General features: G+C 36.2%; 1 protein-coding gene and 2 pseudogenes across 11 annotated transcripts in view; 1 reads left to right on the top strand and 2 right to left on the bottom strand.

Moving 5' to 3' along the window:
* The window catches only part of CEP112 (centrosomal protein 112), a 555,671-nt gene that overhangs the window by 457,901 nt on the left and 81,454 nt on the right, over positions 1–16,316 (top strand). The window lies entirely within an intron of this gene.
* Positions 12,958–13,546, bottom strand: LOC138152730 (centromere protein K pseudogene; annotated as a pseudogene).
* Positions 13,702–14,350, bottom strand: LOC138152297 (jupiter microtubule associated homolog 1 pseudogene; annotated as a pseudogene).

Here is a 16,316-nt window from a genome sequence, read left to right as displayed (position 1 = left end):
GGGTTAAGTTACTTGCCCAAGGTTACATGGCTATTAAGTGTTAAGTGTCTGAGGCCGGACTTGAACTCAAGTCCTCCTGACTCCAGGGCTTGTACTCTATTCACTGTGCCACCTAGCCACCCCATGATATACCAATACTTAACTACAACATAAAATTCAATTTTATGAGTTAATACAAATTAATAAAGCATACCTAAATAATAGAAGCTAAAACTAAGGCCAAAGCAAATAGAATTAGTTACTAGCAAACTCAAGTTTAGAAACAAGGATTTTATATATGTATGGATATAACTTAATAGATGCTGACATTTTTAAGGGAAGAGAAGAGAGGATCCTTCCCCAGGGTAGTAATGTGACTTGGAAGGGACCCTTTGCTAAATGTTTGAGTGCCCAAAAGTTTAGGCAATTCTGGGATAAAGACAAATTGAGTTGAAATAAAAAGGTTTTTTTAAATACAGGATCCATAATTTATATTTAATGAGGGTAATAAAGAGAAAAACATCCTCACCCCCAGATCTATGGGATTGGCATGTTGGGAACTTGGCATAGTGAGTCAATCTTACAATCCATTGTCAAGCACCTGCATATCTCTTAAACACTCCTCTCCCCACTTTCTCTCCTCTGATATTGCACCACTGTAGTGTAGGTCCTCACCATCACATGCCTGGACTGTTGCATGTTGGTCTCCCTTCCTCAAGTATTTCCCTACTCCAAATTATCATATACAGAGCTGTCAAAGTGATCTTCCTAAAGCACATGTCCAACTACATCACTAGCCCCTAGTCAAAAGACTCCAGTGACTCCCTGTTACCTCCAAGATCAAATATAAAATCCTGTTTGGCTTTCAAAGCCCTTTATAATCTAAATCCTTCCTACTCTTCTAGTCTTCTTACACTTTACTCTTCTCCATATATGCTACATTACTGACATTGGCCTATTTGCTCTTCCTCACACAAGATACTCTACCTCACAGATCCATGAATTTTCTTTTTTTTTTCATTTTTCAAATGCTTTATTAATTTCTGATTTACATCATTCATTTCCTCCAGATTTTGAGTTGCAAATTTTCTTCCTGTTTTTTCCCTACCCTTTCCCACTGCCCCAAAATAGCAGTCCCACAGGATATCCCCTCCTCCAATCTGCTCTCTCCCACATCTTCTCCCATACCCCCTTCGACTTTTCCAGTAGGGTATGGTAGCTCTCTATGCCCCAGTGCCTGTATATCTTATTTCCCAATTACATGTAAAATAGTATTAATAATAGTGTGTATATATGTGTGTGTGTGTGTGTGTGTGTGTATTTAAACATTTGATTTTTAAACTTTGAATTCCAGATTCATTCCCTTCCTCCCTTGACACCCACCCTTACTGGGAAGATAAGCAGTTCAGTATAGCTTGTACATGTGTAGCTAATGCAAAACATTGACATAGTAGATATATTGTAAAAGACTGACTATATTTCCCTCCCTCCTATCCCACCTCCCACTTGTTCTATTCTCTACTTTGATCCTGTCCCTTTTCAAAAGTGGGTGCTTCCAAATTCCCTCCTCTCTAGCCTGCCCTCCCTTCCATCATCCCTCCTCTCATTCCCTTCCCCCCTACTCTCCTGTAGGGTGATATACCCTATTTAGTGAGTATTTCATTCCCTCCCCAAGCCAAATAAAATGAGAATAAGATTGACCCATTCCCTTTTGCCTTCCTATTCTTCCCCTCCATTGTAACCATTTTCCCTTGCCTCTTCTATTTGAGATAGTTTACCCCATTCTGTCTCTCCCCATTTCCTCTCATTATATTCCTCTCTCACCTCTTAATATCACCTTTTAAGTATCATCCCTTCCTATTAAATTGGTCCTGTGCCCTCTATCTATGTATACCTGTAACCATATATACACACATTCACATATGTATTCATATGCCCATATACTGTCCTATATAGACATACATACATACATACACACACACATATTCCCTTCAACTATTTTCATACTGAGAAAAGTTTCAGCAGTTGCAATTATCATTTTTCCATATAGGAATATTAATAGTTAAACTTTGATAAGTTCCTTATGATTTCTTTTCCCTGCTTACCCTCTCAAGCTTCTCTTGCTTCTTGTATCTAAATGTCAAATTTTCTATTCAACTCTGGTTTTTTCATCAAGAATGCTTGAAAGTCCTCTAATCCACTGAATTACCATATTTTCCCCTGAAACATGAGACTCAGTTTTGCTGGGTAGGTGATTCTTGGTTTCAATCCCAGCTCCTTTGCCTTCCGGAATATCATATTTCAAGCCCTTCAATCCCTCAGTGCAGAAGCTGCCAGATGCTGTGTTAACCTGATTGTGTTTCCACAACATCCAAATTGTTTCTTCCTGACTGCTTGTAATATAGTTTTCTTGATCTGGGATTTCTGGAACCTGGATATAAAATTCCTAGGAGTTTTCTTTTTTGGGGATCATTTTCAGGAAATAATTGGTAGATTCTTTCAACCTCTATTTTGCCCTCGGGTTCTAAAACATCAGGGCAGTTTTCCTTGAGAATTTCTTGGAGGATAATTTCTGGGTTCTTTCTTTGATCATGGATTTCAGGTAGCCCAATAATTTTTAAATTATCTCTCCTGGATCTGTTTTCTAAGTCAGTGGCTTTTCCCCTGAGATATTTCACATTGCCTTCTATTCTTTCATGTGTTTGGGTCTGTTTAACAGCATCTTGATTTCTCATAAAGTCATTAGCTTCCATTTGCTCCAATCTAATTCTGAAGGAATGATTCTCCTCAGTGAGCTTTTGAGATTCTTTTTCCATCTGGCAAATTTGGCTTTTTAAGGCATTCTTCTCCTCATTGAGTTTTTGAGCCTCTTTTGCCATTTGAGTTAGTCTGTTTTTTAAGGTGTTATTTTCCTCAGGCTGTTGACTCTCATTTTGTAATTTTCTTGCATAGTTCTCATTTCTCTTACCAATTTTTCTCCCACTTCTCTTATCTACTTCTTAAGGTCCTCTATGGCCTGTAACCAGCTCATATTTTCCTTTGAAGATTTTTGTGCAGGAGTTCTGACTTCACTGTCTTCCTCCTGTTCCATGCTTTGATCCTTTTTGTCAAATGTTGGTTGGATTCTTCTGTTTGCTTTGCTTCCTTTGCCTGGTCATGTTGCCACTTAATTACTTGACTTTTGGTCTTTTTGCCACAGTAGGATTCTGCTACCAGACAGGGGAGCTTCGTACCAAACACTGGGGTTTTCTCAGCTGTCAGAGGTATTAGTTGGGTGCCCTCTCTAAAGCCTGCACATGCTCTGGCAAGCTGGTCACACACCCTAGGACCTCCACCCTAGACCGCAATCCAGATCCAAGCATGTTAAAGCAAGAGCAATTACCCCTCAGACTCGCTTAGTCCCCCTACACTCTGCACGCCAGGAGCTGAAGCTGCCACGTGGGCGCGGCTGCACGGCAGCCCTCAGCGACTTATCACCCTGGGGCAAAAGCCAACGCGCTCCCAAACAACTGGGTCCCAAAGTCCACACTGCACTGACCTCTCAGTTTTTCCTTAGCATCTATGTGTTGATAATTCTGGATCACCACAGCTGCTGGTGATCTGGAGTCCCTCCAGCCAGTGGCTGGTCAGGCCCGCCCTGGGGCTAAATCCTCTGGCTCTTGTGGGGCTGGGCTCAGCTCACAGAGTGCTGCCCTGGCCTATTCCTGTGGGCCTGTCAGGCTGTGCTCAGTGGGAGGTTAGATTATCTGTGTCATTTTGTGGGTTCTGTAGCTCCAAAGTTTGTTAATAGTCCCCTTTTACATGGATTGGAGGTGGTGAGTGCCAGAGCCAAGTGGAGGTCCTGTTTCTACTCCACCATCTTGACTTTGCCTCCAAATCCATGTATTTTCACTGGATGTCCTTATCTCCACCTCCCCCTGAGGCTTTCCTGGATTTCTTCAAGTTCCACCTCCTACAAAGAAGCCTTTGTTGGTCCCCTTTAATGTATTTCCTCTGTGGTTACCTTCGTTTGTCCTACATGTCTTTTGTATATATATAATTGTTTGCTTGTTGTCTTCCCCATTAGACGGTGACCTCCTTGAGGGTAGAAACTATCTTTTATTTTTCTTTGTATCTCCAGTACTTAGCACAGTGCCTGGGACATAGTAAATGCTTAAATGATTTTTAATTGACTGACTATGTGTTTTGCATATCTCTTTATGGGATCCTGTGAGTACTTAGTAATAAGCCATTTCATGTTTTAAGTATAATGACTACTCTAACCTTATTCACCTAGAGAAAGGCTGGCCACATCTCCCTTTAAAAAGACTCTGCTAAGGGGTCAGTCTTTTTCTAATGGTCTCAGCTTAAGCCCCCATTCCAATACACTTCCCCTACTAGCTCCCCAGTTTCTTTTATCCCATTAACACCAATCAGCTTTTAGAAAGGGATACGTACTTCAAAGATATAGCAAGAACAGAAGTATACATATCCCTCCCCCACACCTTAGAGGAGCTCTCTCTCCTGCATCACTTGGGTCTCTAGGGAGAGTAGGCTCATGCTTAATGCATTTTCTATATGACATCAGTACCACTGAGTTCATATTCAAATGCAGCATCACTGCTGGCTAACCCTTCATCTCTGTTACTGCTGATCTGAGTCCTAAAGGTTGTTCTATGGGACTTCAAAGTTCGACCAACTGGCTATAAACCCAAGCATGTACTCCATTCCCAGATTTCAGTAACCCAGTCTCCTGCTCTCTTGAAACTCATAATTTCCAATCCATCTCCAGTCTTCTTCACCTAAAATGAAAGAACAAGTGGTAAGGCCACATATTAGGCCTCAGATGGGAAGAGCCCAAGGTCTTTCTATTTAAAACATTTCTTTTCTTCTCAAAAAGAAAGGATAAGATCAACTAGTTCCTTTTGAATGAGCCTCCATTTTCTGCTTTGCAATCAGAACCAATCAAAGAGGTTTCTATTCATGACATAGTTAAGTGACCAGAGCCAGTTATAGAATATCTACTAAGCATGCTCCAAAATTCATAAGGAAATTACATTAGTTGAGCACTCTGCATTTGCTCATAGGGACTATTAGCCAGGCCCCTGTTATATTTTCCTCAAGCTCCTGGCTTCATGTTAGCTCATGGAGGCTAGTAACACATTACATAAGTATTTGTCAGTTTTCACTTATAAATCTTTTGTATTTTAGGTATTTCTTTTGGTTGGAGGAGATAAATTGCTATCCTATACTTGATATATAGTACTTTCTATTTTATAAGGTAATTTTATTAGAAGGAATATATGTGAATACCTTTTGGGACTACCCTAAAAAGAATCCATATTAAGTTTTATTAAGAGCTTTTCCCCAAGCACATGCTGGGATGGAGCAAATAAGTGTTTAAAAAAAAGCCCAATGCCTTCTTTTTTATCTTTCCCATTACTGAATCCAGTGTATGTGAGTTTGGAAAATTGTTGTTGCTGTTGTTCAGTCACGTTTAACTCTTCATGACCTCATGGACCATATTGTCCGTGGGATTTTCTGGCAAAAATATTGAAATGGTTAGCCATTTCCTTCTCCAGTGGATTAAGGTAAAAATGTTAAGTGATTTTCCCAGCTAATAAGTGTCTGTGGCCAACTTTGAACTCATATCTGCCTGATTCTAGGCCCAATTCTTTATCCACTGAGCCACCTAGCTGCCTCCTAGCAAACAGAGGTTAAGTGATTTGCCCAAAGTGACATAGCCAGTAGATGTCTAAGGCTGGATTTGAACTCAGGTCTTCCTGACTTCAAGCCCAGCACTCTATATCCATTGAGACTTCAGCTGGGTACAAGTTCCATCTCCTATATCTACTGGTTTTGTGACTCTGAGAAAACTACTTAGACTCTGAGTGACCCAGGAAAATCTCTAAATTTAAAATTATTGAGATACTTATCTATCTTGGTAGAGGAAGTATTTTACCTTATATCAGTAGTGTTGAATTCAAATAAAAATGTATCTCTTCCTGCACATATTGACTTAGAAAATTCCAGAAATTAACACTAGCTGTGTTGCATTGTATTTTTATTTATTTTGTTAGATATTTCCCAATTACATTTTATCTGATTTTGATCATACTTGCAAGTCTTGCTGGGAGGTAGCTGCAAGTTTGACACATCTTTATTACACCAATGAAATCATACAACCAGTCAAAGAAAATTAATACACCATGACTTTGACTTAGCTACATGTATAAAGTTGCATAAGGATGTTATTAAGAAATAATTTAAATTTTACAATTATATGGAATTGACCAAAATAAACACATCAAATTAATGTGGACTGAAGAAATGTTTTTTTAAAGCAATTAATAAGAGTATGAGACTATTTCTTTTAAAATTATGAACTTAACAAACATCAACAGATAGGAACATTTCCATATGCAAAGAATAGAAAAATACAATTGTATACTATATTGTGCATAAAGCAAAACAATTTCATACATTGGTCCTCTCTAAAAACATTTTTCTCATTCTACATTTTTGGTCTATGTCTTTCTGCCAAGAGATGGTAAGCATGTTTCATCATGAGGCTATTGAAGTTATGATTGTTCATTGCATTGATCAGCATTCATAATTCTTTCAAAGCTGTTTTCCTTTTCAATACTATAGTCATTGTATAAATTGTTCTCTTGGTTTTGCTTACTTCACTCACCATAAATTCATATGTCTTCCCAGATTTCTCTGAATTGAAGACAGAAGGAAATATTAGTAAAAATGAAAAGAGAAAGTAGAGCATAGTATATACATATCATACTCTGGGGAAAAAAATAAAATCCTATGATGAAGATGAGAATATTGCAAGCTTCCCCAAGATTGTGGTATAACAGCAAGGAGCTGCAAAATGTTTTGAAGGAGAAATGATTTTTTTTAAGAAATGTATTGTGGGGCAGCTAGGTGGTGCAGTGAGTAAAGTGCTGGCCCTGGAGTCAGGAGGACCTGAGTTTGGTTCCAACCTCAAACACTTAACACACACACACACACACACACACGCACAAACACACACAAAACTAGCCATGTAATCTTGGGCAAGTTACTTAACCCCAATTGCCCTCCAAAAAGGCAAAAAAAATGTATTGTGAATTTTAAAATTTCGTTAAAAATCAGAACTCTCAGGGTGGCTTGGTGGCACAATGAATAGAGCACTGGACCTGGAGTTCAAATCTGCCCTCAGACACTTAGCAGTTATTAGCCATGTGACCTTGGACAAGTCACTTAACCCCAATTGCCTTGCCTTCCCCCCTCCAAAAAGAAATAAAATCAGAACTCTCAATGAAGAATTTAAAAAGGCAAAGTCTAAAAGAAAAAAAGAAGGAAAAAGAAGACATGAGGAAGTATCTCTCCAAAGGTGATACTCAGAAAGAATGACAAATTTGTAACACAAAAATATGGAAGCAAAAAGCAACAAACTTTAAAAGAACTCTTGAACTTATATAAACCAAAGCAAATAAATTTGATGATAGGATACAGAGCTAACTTTAAAATCATAGATCTTGGAGTGGCTAGATTGCGCAGTGAGTAAAGCACCGGCCTGAAGTCAGGAGGACCCAAGTTTGGTTCCAGCGTCAGACACTTAACACCCACACAAAAAAGACCAGCTATATAACCTTGGGCAAGTTACTTAACCCCAATTGCCCTCCAAAAAGCAAAAAAAAAAAAAATCACAGATCTCCCAAAAGATTGTGTTTTGCAGACAAATTGGTAAGGTATCTAAGTTTAATTTCCTTCAAAAACTGAATACATACAACATGGGAAGAAATAATACAAGTAAATGGCCCAGAACTTTTGAATACAGATTGACACCAAAGAAAAACTTCTAGACGTGTAATAGCTAAATTTCTTAATTTCAATACCAAATGAAAAATTTGGCAAAGCTGCCAGAAGAAAACCTTAATCCATGATTCTCTTAAATTTCAGCTTCTCTTAAACATTGAAGATTTGAAATAATATTAGGTTTTTAGAATTCCTGTTCATCCTAGGGGGAAAAAAATTTATTGTTGTTTTGCTTCAGGAATTTTGAGTACTGGCAAAAGATTTTTAAATTATTTTTATTTATTGAGTTAAATATTTCCCAGTTACATGTAAAAAATTTTAGCAATCATTTAAAAATTTTTGAGTTTAAAATTCTCTTCTTCCTATGCCCCCCCTTTTTGAGAAGACAAGTAATTTGATTTCAATTATGCATGTGAAGTCATGTAAAATATTTCCATATTAGCCATGTTACAAAGGAAAACACAAATAAAACAATAAAAATAAAGTGTTTTTTTTTTAAGTATGCCTCAATTTGCATTCAGAGTTCATCAGTTCTCTCTCTAGAGGAGAACAGCATTTTTCATCATGGATCCTTGGGAATTGTCTTGTTCGGAATAGCTAAGTCTTTCACAGTTGTTCATCCTTACAATATTGCTGTACTGTGTACAATGTTCTCCTGGTTCTGTTTACTCTATTTGCATCAGTTCATATAAGTCTTACTGGGTTTTTCTGAAATCATCCTGCTCATCATTTTTTCCCCTCGATTACATGTAAAACAAATTTTTTACATTTATTTCTAAATTTTTGTGTTCTAAATTCTTTCCATTCTTCCCCACCCACTCACTTGAGAAGGCAGGCAATTTGACAGAGTACATATGTGAAGTCATGCAAAACATCGTTTGTTATTTCTTATAGCACAATCACATGTCACAACTTGTTTAGCCATTTCCAATTGATGGGCATCTCCTCAATTTCCAATTCTTTGCTGCCACAAAAAGGTCTGCTATAAATATTTTTGTACAAATAAGTCCTTTTCCATTTTCTTTTATGTCTTTTGGATGCATAGCCTAGCAGTGGTAGTTCTGGGTCAAAAGGTATGCACAGTTTAAAAGTCCTTATTGCATCATTCCAATTGTTTTCTAGAATGGTTGGACTAGTTCACAACTCCATCAATAGGATGTTAATTTCCTGATTTTTCCACATCCTCTCTAGCATTTGTCATTTTCTTTTTCTGTCATGTTAGCCAATCTAATAGATGTTAGGTGGTATCTCAAGAGTTTTTTTAGTTTGCATTTCTCTAATCAGTAATGATTTCTTCTTCTGAAAGCTGCCTGTCCATATCTTTTGATAATTTATTAACTGGGGAGTGGCTTTTATTTTTATAAATCTACTCAGTTTCCTATATATTTGAGAAATGAGGACTTCAACAGAGAAACTTGCTGCAAATTTTTTTTCCCCCATTTTACTCTTGTCCTAATTTTGGCTGCATTGGTTTTGTTTGTGCAAAAGCTATTTAATTTCATATAATCAAAATTATATTACTTCCCATAATCCCTCTATCTCTTATTTAGTCATAAACTCTTCTCTTATCCATAGATCTGACAGGTACATATTTCATGCTCCCCTAATTTACTTATGATATCACCCTTTATGTCAAAATCATTTATCCATTTTGACTTTATCTTAGTATGCAGTATGAGATGTAGGTCTATGCCTAGTTTCTGCCAAACTGATTTCCAGTTTTCCCAGCAGTTTTTATAAAATGTTGTGCTCTTACCCCCAAGTCATGGGTTTTGGGGTTTGTCAAACAATAGATTACTTTTTTTTACTATATATTTTACAACTAATCCATTGATCCACCACTCTATTTCTCAGACAGTACCAGTTTTTTCATAATTACTGTGCTGTAATATAGTTTAAAATCTGGAAGTGCTAGGCTACCTTTAGTTTTAAAAAAAAATAATTGATTTGGGGTGGCCAGGTAGCACAGCAAGTAAGAGCACCGGCTCCAGTGTTGAGAAGACCTGGAGATCGAATCCCGGGCTCAGACACTTAGTACCCACCCAGAAACACCTGGCTGTGTAACCTTGAGCAAGTTACTTAACCCCGATTGCTTAAAAATATATATAAAAAAAAATAATTGATTCCCTTGATATTTTTTTTACCTTTTTTTCTTCCATATGAATTTTGTTACTATTTTATCTAGCTCTACAAAATAATTGTTAATTGGATTAATATGGCACTGAATAAATAAACTTAGGTATAATTGTAATTTTTATTATATTGTCTTGACCTACCCATGAACAATTAATATTTTGCCAATTATTTAGATCTGTCTTTATGTGAAAAGTATTTGTAATTGTGTTCATATAAACCTGGAATTTGTCTTGGCAGGTCAGATCCCTAGTATTTTTAATTGTCTGCAGTTATTTTAAATGGAATTTCTCTTTCTATCTCTTGCTGCTGGGTTTTGTTAGTAGTATATTGAAATGCTGATGATTTGTGTGAATGTATTTTGTATCCTGCAATTTGGCTGAAGTTGTTCATTTTTCCAAGTAGTTTTTAATTGATTTTCTAGGGTTCTTGAAGTATAACATGATATCTTCTTCAAAGAGTGATAGTTTTGTTTCCTTGTTGTATTTTGTCAAAGGCCTTTTCTGCATCTATTGAGATAATCATATGATTTCTATTGATGTTGTTATTGATGTGGTCATTTACACTGATAGTTTTCCTTATTTTGAACCAGTCCTGTATTCCTGCTATAAATCCCACCTGGTCATAATATATGATCTTTATCATATGTTGTTAATTCACCTGGTTAGTATTGTATTTAAAATTTTGCATAGACCCTTATTAAGGAAATTTGTTTATAGGGTTTTGCCTGTATTTCTCTCCCCGGTTTAGATTTCAAAACCATATTTGTGTCATAAAAGGAGTTCAGTAGGACTCTTTCTTTAGCTATTTTTCCAAATAGTTTCTACATTACTGGGATTAATTGTGCTTTAAATATTGGGTAGGATTCAGTTGTAAATCCATCTGGTCTTAGGGAACTTAATGATGGCTTATTCGATTTCATTTTCTAAGACAAGGTTATTTAAGTATTGTTTCCTACTGTGTTAACATTTTTGTAAATATTCATCCTATTCACTTAGACTGTCAGTTTTACTGGCCTATAATTGGGCAAAATAGTTCCTGATAATTGTCTTAATTTCATCTCCATTTGTGTTGCATTTATCCCTTTTCATTTTTGATATTAGCAATTTGTTTTTCTTTTTTAAATCAAATTAACCAATGGCTTAACCATTTTTTTTCATAAAACCAACTCTTAGTTTTATTTATTAGTTGAACAGATTCTTTTACTCTCAATTTTATTAATTTCTACTTTAATTTGCAGGATTTCCATTTTAATATTTAATTAGGGATTTTAATTTGTTCTTTTTATAAGTTTATTTTTTAGTTTCATGCTTAATTCACTGATCTGCTTTTTCTCTCTCTTAGTGAGAAATATTTAGAAATACAAATCTTTCCATATGTATTCTTTTGGTTGCATTTCACAAATTTTGAAGTGTTGCCTCATTGTTGTCATTCTCTTTAATGAAATTATTGGTTGTTTCATTGATTTGTTCTTTGACTTTCCTCATTCTTTAGGATTAGATAATTAGTTCCCAATTAGCTTTTAATCTGTACTTCCATGGTCCTTTACTTAATATAATTTTTTTTGCCTTGTTGCCTGAAATTTTCTGCATTTTGTTGTGAGATTTTGATGCCACAATAATGGCATAAAAATAATCAGTTTTTGTAAAGGTGATATGTACAGCTGAGGAAATGGCATACTCTTTTCTATTATCATTCAGTTTTCCCCAGAGGTCTCTCATATCTAACTTTTCTAAGATTCTTTTCATCTCCTTGATGCCTTTCTTATTTATCTAATGGTTAGATTTATCTAGCTCCGAGATGAGAAAGTTGAGGTTCCATACTAGTATAGTTTTGCTATTTCCTCCTGATTGACTGAACTTTAACTTTAAGGACTTGGATGTTAAACCATTTGTTGCATAATATTACTTCTTTGTCTATGATTCCTTTTAGCAAGATGTAGTTTCCCTGCTTATCCTTTTTAATTATGTCTATTTTTACTTTTGCTTTGTCTGAGATATTGATTTTTGCACCTGTCTTTTTCTCTTCAGCTAAAGCATGATAGATTCTGCTCCATCCCCTTATTTGCACTCTTTTTTCTCTCTCTACTTCACTTTTTTTTCTTATAAACAACATATTGTTAGATTCTGTTTTTTAAGCCATTCTGCTATTTGCTTTCATTTTATGGATGAGGTAATTCTATTCACATTCAGAATTAAAATTCCCAACTATGCATTTTCCACCATCCTATTTTTATCTGTTTATCCTTCTCTCTCTCTTTTTATCCTTCCCCTCCTCTAAAATCTGTTTTGCTTCTGACCATTGCCTTCTTTTATCTGTCCTCTTATCACCACTCCCTTTTTTCTTATCCCCTTCCCCTCCTACTTCCCTTTAGGTAAGATAGATTTCTATAACCAAGTATATACATTTATGTTTTTTCCCATTTTTTGAATCATTTTAGGTGTGAGTGAGGTTTAAGCATTGCCCAACCAACATCCACCATTTTCACCTACAAAAGTTCTTCCATGCCTTTTTCATGTAAGATAACTTTCCTCCTTTTCCTATCTTCGGCTTTCACCCCAGGCATCCCTCTTTCTTATTTATCCATTTTTCAAATTTCCAATGTAATATAATTTAGCATTTAAATATACATTCTTATACATTATATAATAGCATCATCTAGTTTTTAATATTCTAAATTTCAATAAGTCTACATATAAGTTGTTACACATGAAAATAATTTATTTTACTTTTTCAAAATCTATTAACTGTTAAACTACAGCACCAACACAACTTCAATGCCTTGATATGACAAAAGTGCCTAATTCATCACATGTATCAGAATTCGCTAAAGCATCCAAGTTAAGCTTGAAACAAAATGCAAAAGAAAAGGTGCTCATACAATATTCCAACACTGATTAAATGAGAAAGGAATATGTAATTGGAAAATCAGCAACAAATGAAAGATTAAACTTTGGTGTGAAAACAATGTTCTTCATCCAAGTGGATATATGAGCTTCCATTGTGATCCTTGCCAAGGTTTCTAAGTACCAAATCTAAGAAAGCATATTGTTTTTACTGATGAAATGCTTCTAATCATATTTGACTTGGATCATCTTGATGTCTAAGCACAATTCCACTATGCAGCAGCAGCTCAATATAAGATGGCCAAAAGGAGTCATTAATTTTTACATATGGATCATGTGGAGAATGAAGTAGGCTATTTATAAGAAGCTCTAAAATTTCATGCATTGTCATTAGCCGTGCATTTGGCTGACACTCTCTTTTTCTCTTCTTACTTCCATTTTCTTCAGGGAGAGGAAAATGCTCGTCTAGAACCTCACCCAAAGAGGTCAACAGTTTCTCTCTATGTCTTCTTGTTTTAGTAATTTTAGTTTTCAGCTCAAGTAAAGTTCTTTTCTCAGAAACTGGTATCACTTGATTTTTTAGTTCCTTACATATTTCACTGAGAGATGCTACTAGCTCTTTTTGTTCACCCAACTATCCTTGCTCTCTCCTCAAGTCTTCCTGTAGTTGCTGATTCCTTGACAAATGTGGACAGTAACATTTCAAGATCATGGTCTAATTTTTGCAACTTTTCTTTTCCTAGTGCTACCAAATTTTCTGAATTCAATGGGATTATGTCAGGAGTTCTTTCCAGCCATAAAGGAAAGAAGTAAAGAAGGGAAAAGAAAAATAAACAGTTTAACCTTACTGAATCCCTTATTATTTCTCTTTCATATTTACTTTTTATGTTTTTCTTGAGGTTTGTATTTGAAAATTAAATTTTCTATTCAGCTCTGGTTTTCTCATCAGGAATTCTTTTTTTTTTACATAAAGTGCTTTTTTAATGAAAGAAATTTTAAAGAGATGTACAGTCAGGCTCAAGTTGTGCAGTTCACAAGCATAGAGGGGAGGAAAAAAAGTCATATTTAACCAAGGACTAAGCTGGACTTGCCACCAGGTGGATTTCTTTTGGATGGTGCTGGTGCTAATGCAACTGGACTGGGAACAGGTGCAGCAGGCACAGATTTCTCTTCATTCTGTCCCACGTCAACTAGTAAGTCTGCCTCCACATTTTCGTGTATATCACCTTCTCCCTTTGGACCTAAAAACTCTCCAGGACCAGCTTTAGAAGAGTTTCTTCTTTGGAGTCCAGATGGTTAAGAATTATCCCTACTAGACTGAGCCCCTGATGACTTGGCCCAAGAAGGTTGATTTGCTTCAGATGTTCCAAAAATATTAGATGCCATTTTGTTCTTTCTCGCTGGTTGTTCTGTAGGCTCATCAAAGCCCAAAGTAAAATTAGACCCACCACCTGGAGGACGCAATACCCGGGAACTATTCCTGCCATTGGGGTCGACGCCCTTGAAGGTGGTGGTGGTGGTGGTCATGACGAAGCCGGAGCTGGACCGGGACGGGGATGGACGAATGGGCAAACAGAGAGTGGTGAGGCTCTCCACCAGGTCCAACTCAGGAATTCTTGAAAGTCCTATTTTTCATTAACTATCAACCTTTTCCCTTGAAAGGTTATATTTAATTTTGTTGGGTAGGTTATTATTGGTTGTAATCACAGCTCTTTTGACTTCCAGAATATCATATTTCAATTTGGTTGTGAGGTTTTCATGCCATAATATATAATCAGATTTTTTGTGGGTGTCATGTGCCACTGAGAAAAATATATATTCCTTTCTATTCCCATTCCATTTTCTCCAAATGTCTATCGTGTCTAACTTTTCTATTCATCTCCCTGACTCCTTTTCTTATTTATTTTATGGTTAAATGTATTTTGTTCTGAGAGAAGGAAGTTGAAATCCTCCTACTAAGTATATTTTATTTTTTATTTCCTCCTGTAACTCATATAACTTTTCTTTTAAGAATTTGGAAGCTATGCTATTTGCTGCATATATGTTTAGTAATATTGTTTCATTGTCTGTCATACCTTTTAGCAAAATATAGTTTCACTGCTTAGTTCTTTTAATTAGATTTATTTTTACTTTGGCTTTGTCTGAGATCATGGTTGCTATTCCTGCTTTTTTTTTAAATTTCATCTGAAGCATAATAGATTCTGCTCCAGCCCCTTATTTTTACCTTTTGTGTCTCTCTGCTTCAAGTGTGTTTCTTGTAAACAACATATTGTAGGATTTTGGTTTTTTATCTGGTTTTTATTTTTTACTCTGCTATCTGCTTTCATTTTATGGGTAAGCTCATTAACTGTATTTTTTCCTCCATACTGCATTTTCCCCTCTGTTTATCCTTCTTTCTTTTTCCCTTCACCCTGTTTCTTCTCAAAAGTCTATTTTACTTCTAACCACTATTTCCCTTATTAATCCACCTTTCTTTCTACTGGTCCCACTCCCCTTCTCTTATCCTGTTCACTTCCTACTTTCCTCTAGGGTAAGATAGATATCTATTCTCACCTCATTATTACCTCTTTGATACAATTCCAATGAGAGTAAGTTTCAGACATTGCCTGGTACACCCCCCCAGTCTTCCCCTCCATCATAAAAGTTCTTCCTGTCTTACCTCTTTTATGTGAGATCATTTACCCCTGTTCCACCTTGCCTTTATGTTCTTCTAGTGCATCCTTGTTTCTTACCCCTTAATTTTATTTTTTTGAATATCATTCCATCATAGTCAACTCACACCTGTGCCCTCTATCTATGTATACTTCTTCTACCTGCCCTAATAATAATAAAGTTCTTAGGATTTACAAGTATCATCTTCCCATATGTAATGCGAATGTAAATTTTAAAGATCTTCCCTGCCCCTAGGCTAAAGTGCACCAGAAGCCTGGGGAGGGAGGCTTGTTTTTCAGTAGATACTTTTTGATTGGCCAGTGGGTCAAAAAGGTTGTTACATTCTCTGAGCCAGGAGAAGGCTATATAAGCACTGATGTGTAGCTTTGTTTTGGGACTCACTTTGAGAAATGTTCTGTGATTTGATCTGAATTCTGGGCAGCCGTTGTTGAGAGTCCCCCGGCTTTGAAAAACCCAGAATGTGGAAACCCAGATGTTGACTGGGTATGGATGTAATGGTTGGACAGTTTGGAAATCTGTCTACTTGATGTTTCTGTCTTGATAATTCTGTCTGTATGTTCTGAAGTTCGGGGTGCTGATCTTTTTCCCCTGAACTAGGTAAATGATATACATCTGACTGATTAAAGTAAGCTTGTTAACCCATTTTGACTTGCTTTCCTTTAACAAAGCAGATCCAAGAACCTGTGGTAGCTGCAAACCCTGAGGACGCTTGGGGTGCTTGCTGCTACACCATATAGGAATGTAAACAATTTAACTATATCAAGTCCCTTGTGACTTCTCTTTCATATTTACTTCATATTTTTCTCTTAAGGCTTGGATTTGAAAGTTACATTTTTATATTCAGTTCTGGTCTTTTCATCAGGAATGCTTGAAAGTTCTTAATTGCAAGAGATA

This window comes from Petaurus breviceps, unplaced genomic scaffold (assembly GCF_028583685.1).
Source record: "Petaurus breviceps papuanus isolate PSGF00001 unplaced genomic scaffold, PetGlider_PUasm1.0 90925, whole genome shotgun sequence".
NCBI lineage: Eukaryota > Metazoa > Chordata > Mammalia > Diprotodontia > Petauridae > Petaurus > Petaurus breviceps.
This window is presented reverse-complemented; position numbering and strand designations above follow the sequence as displayed.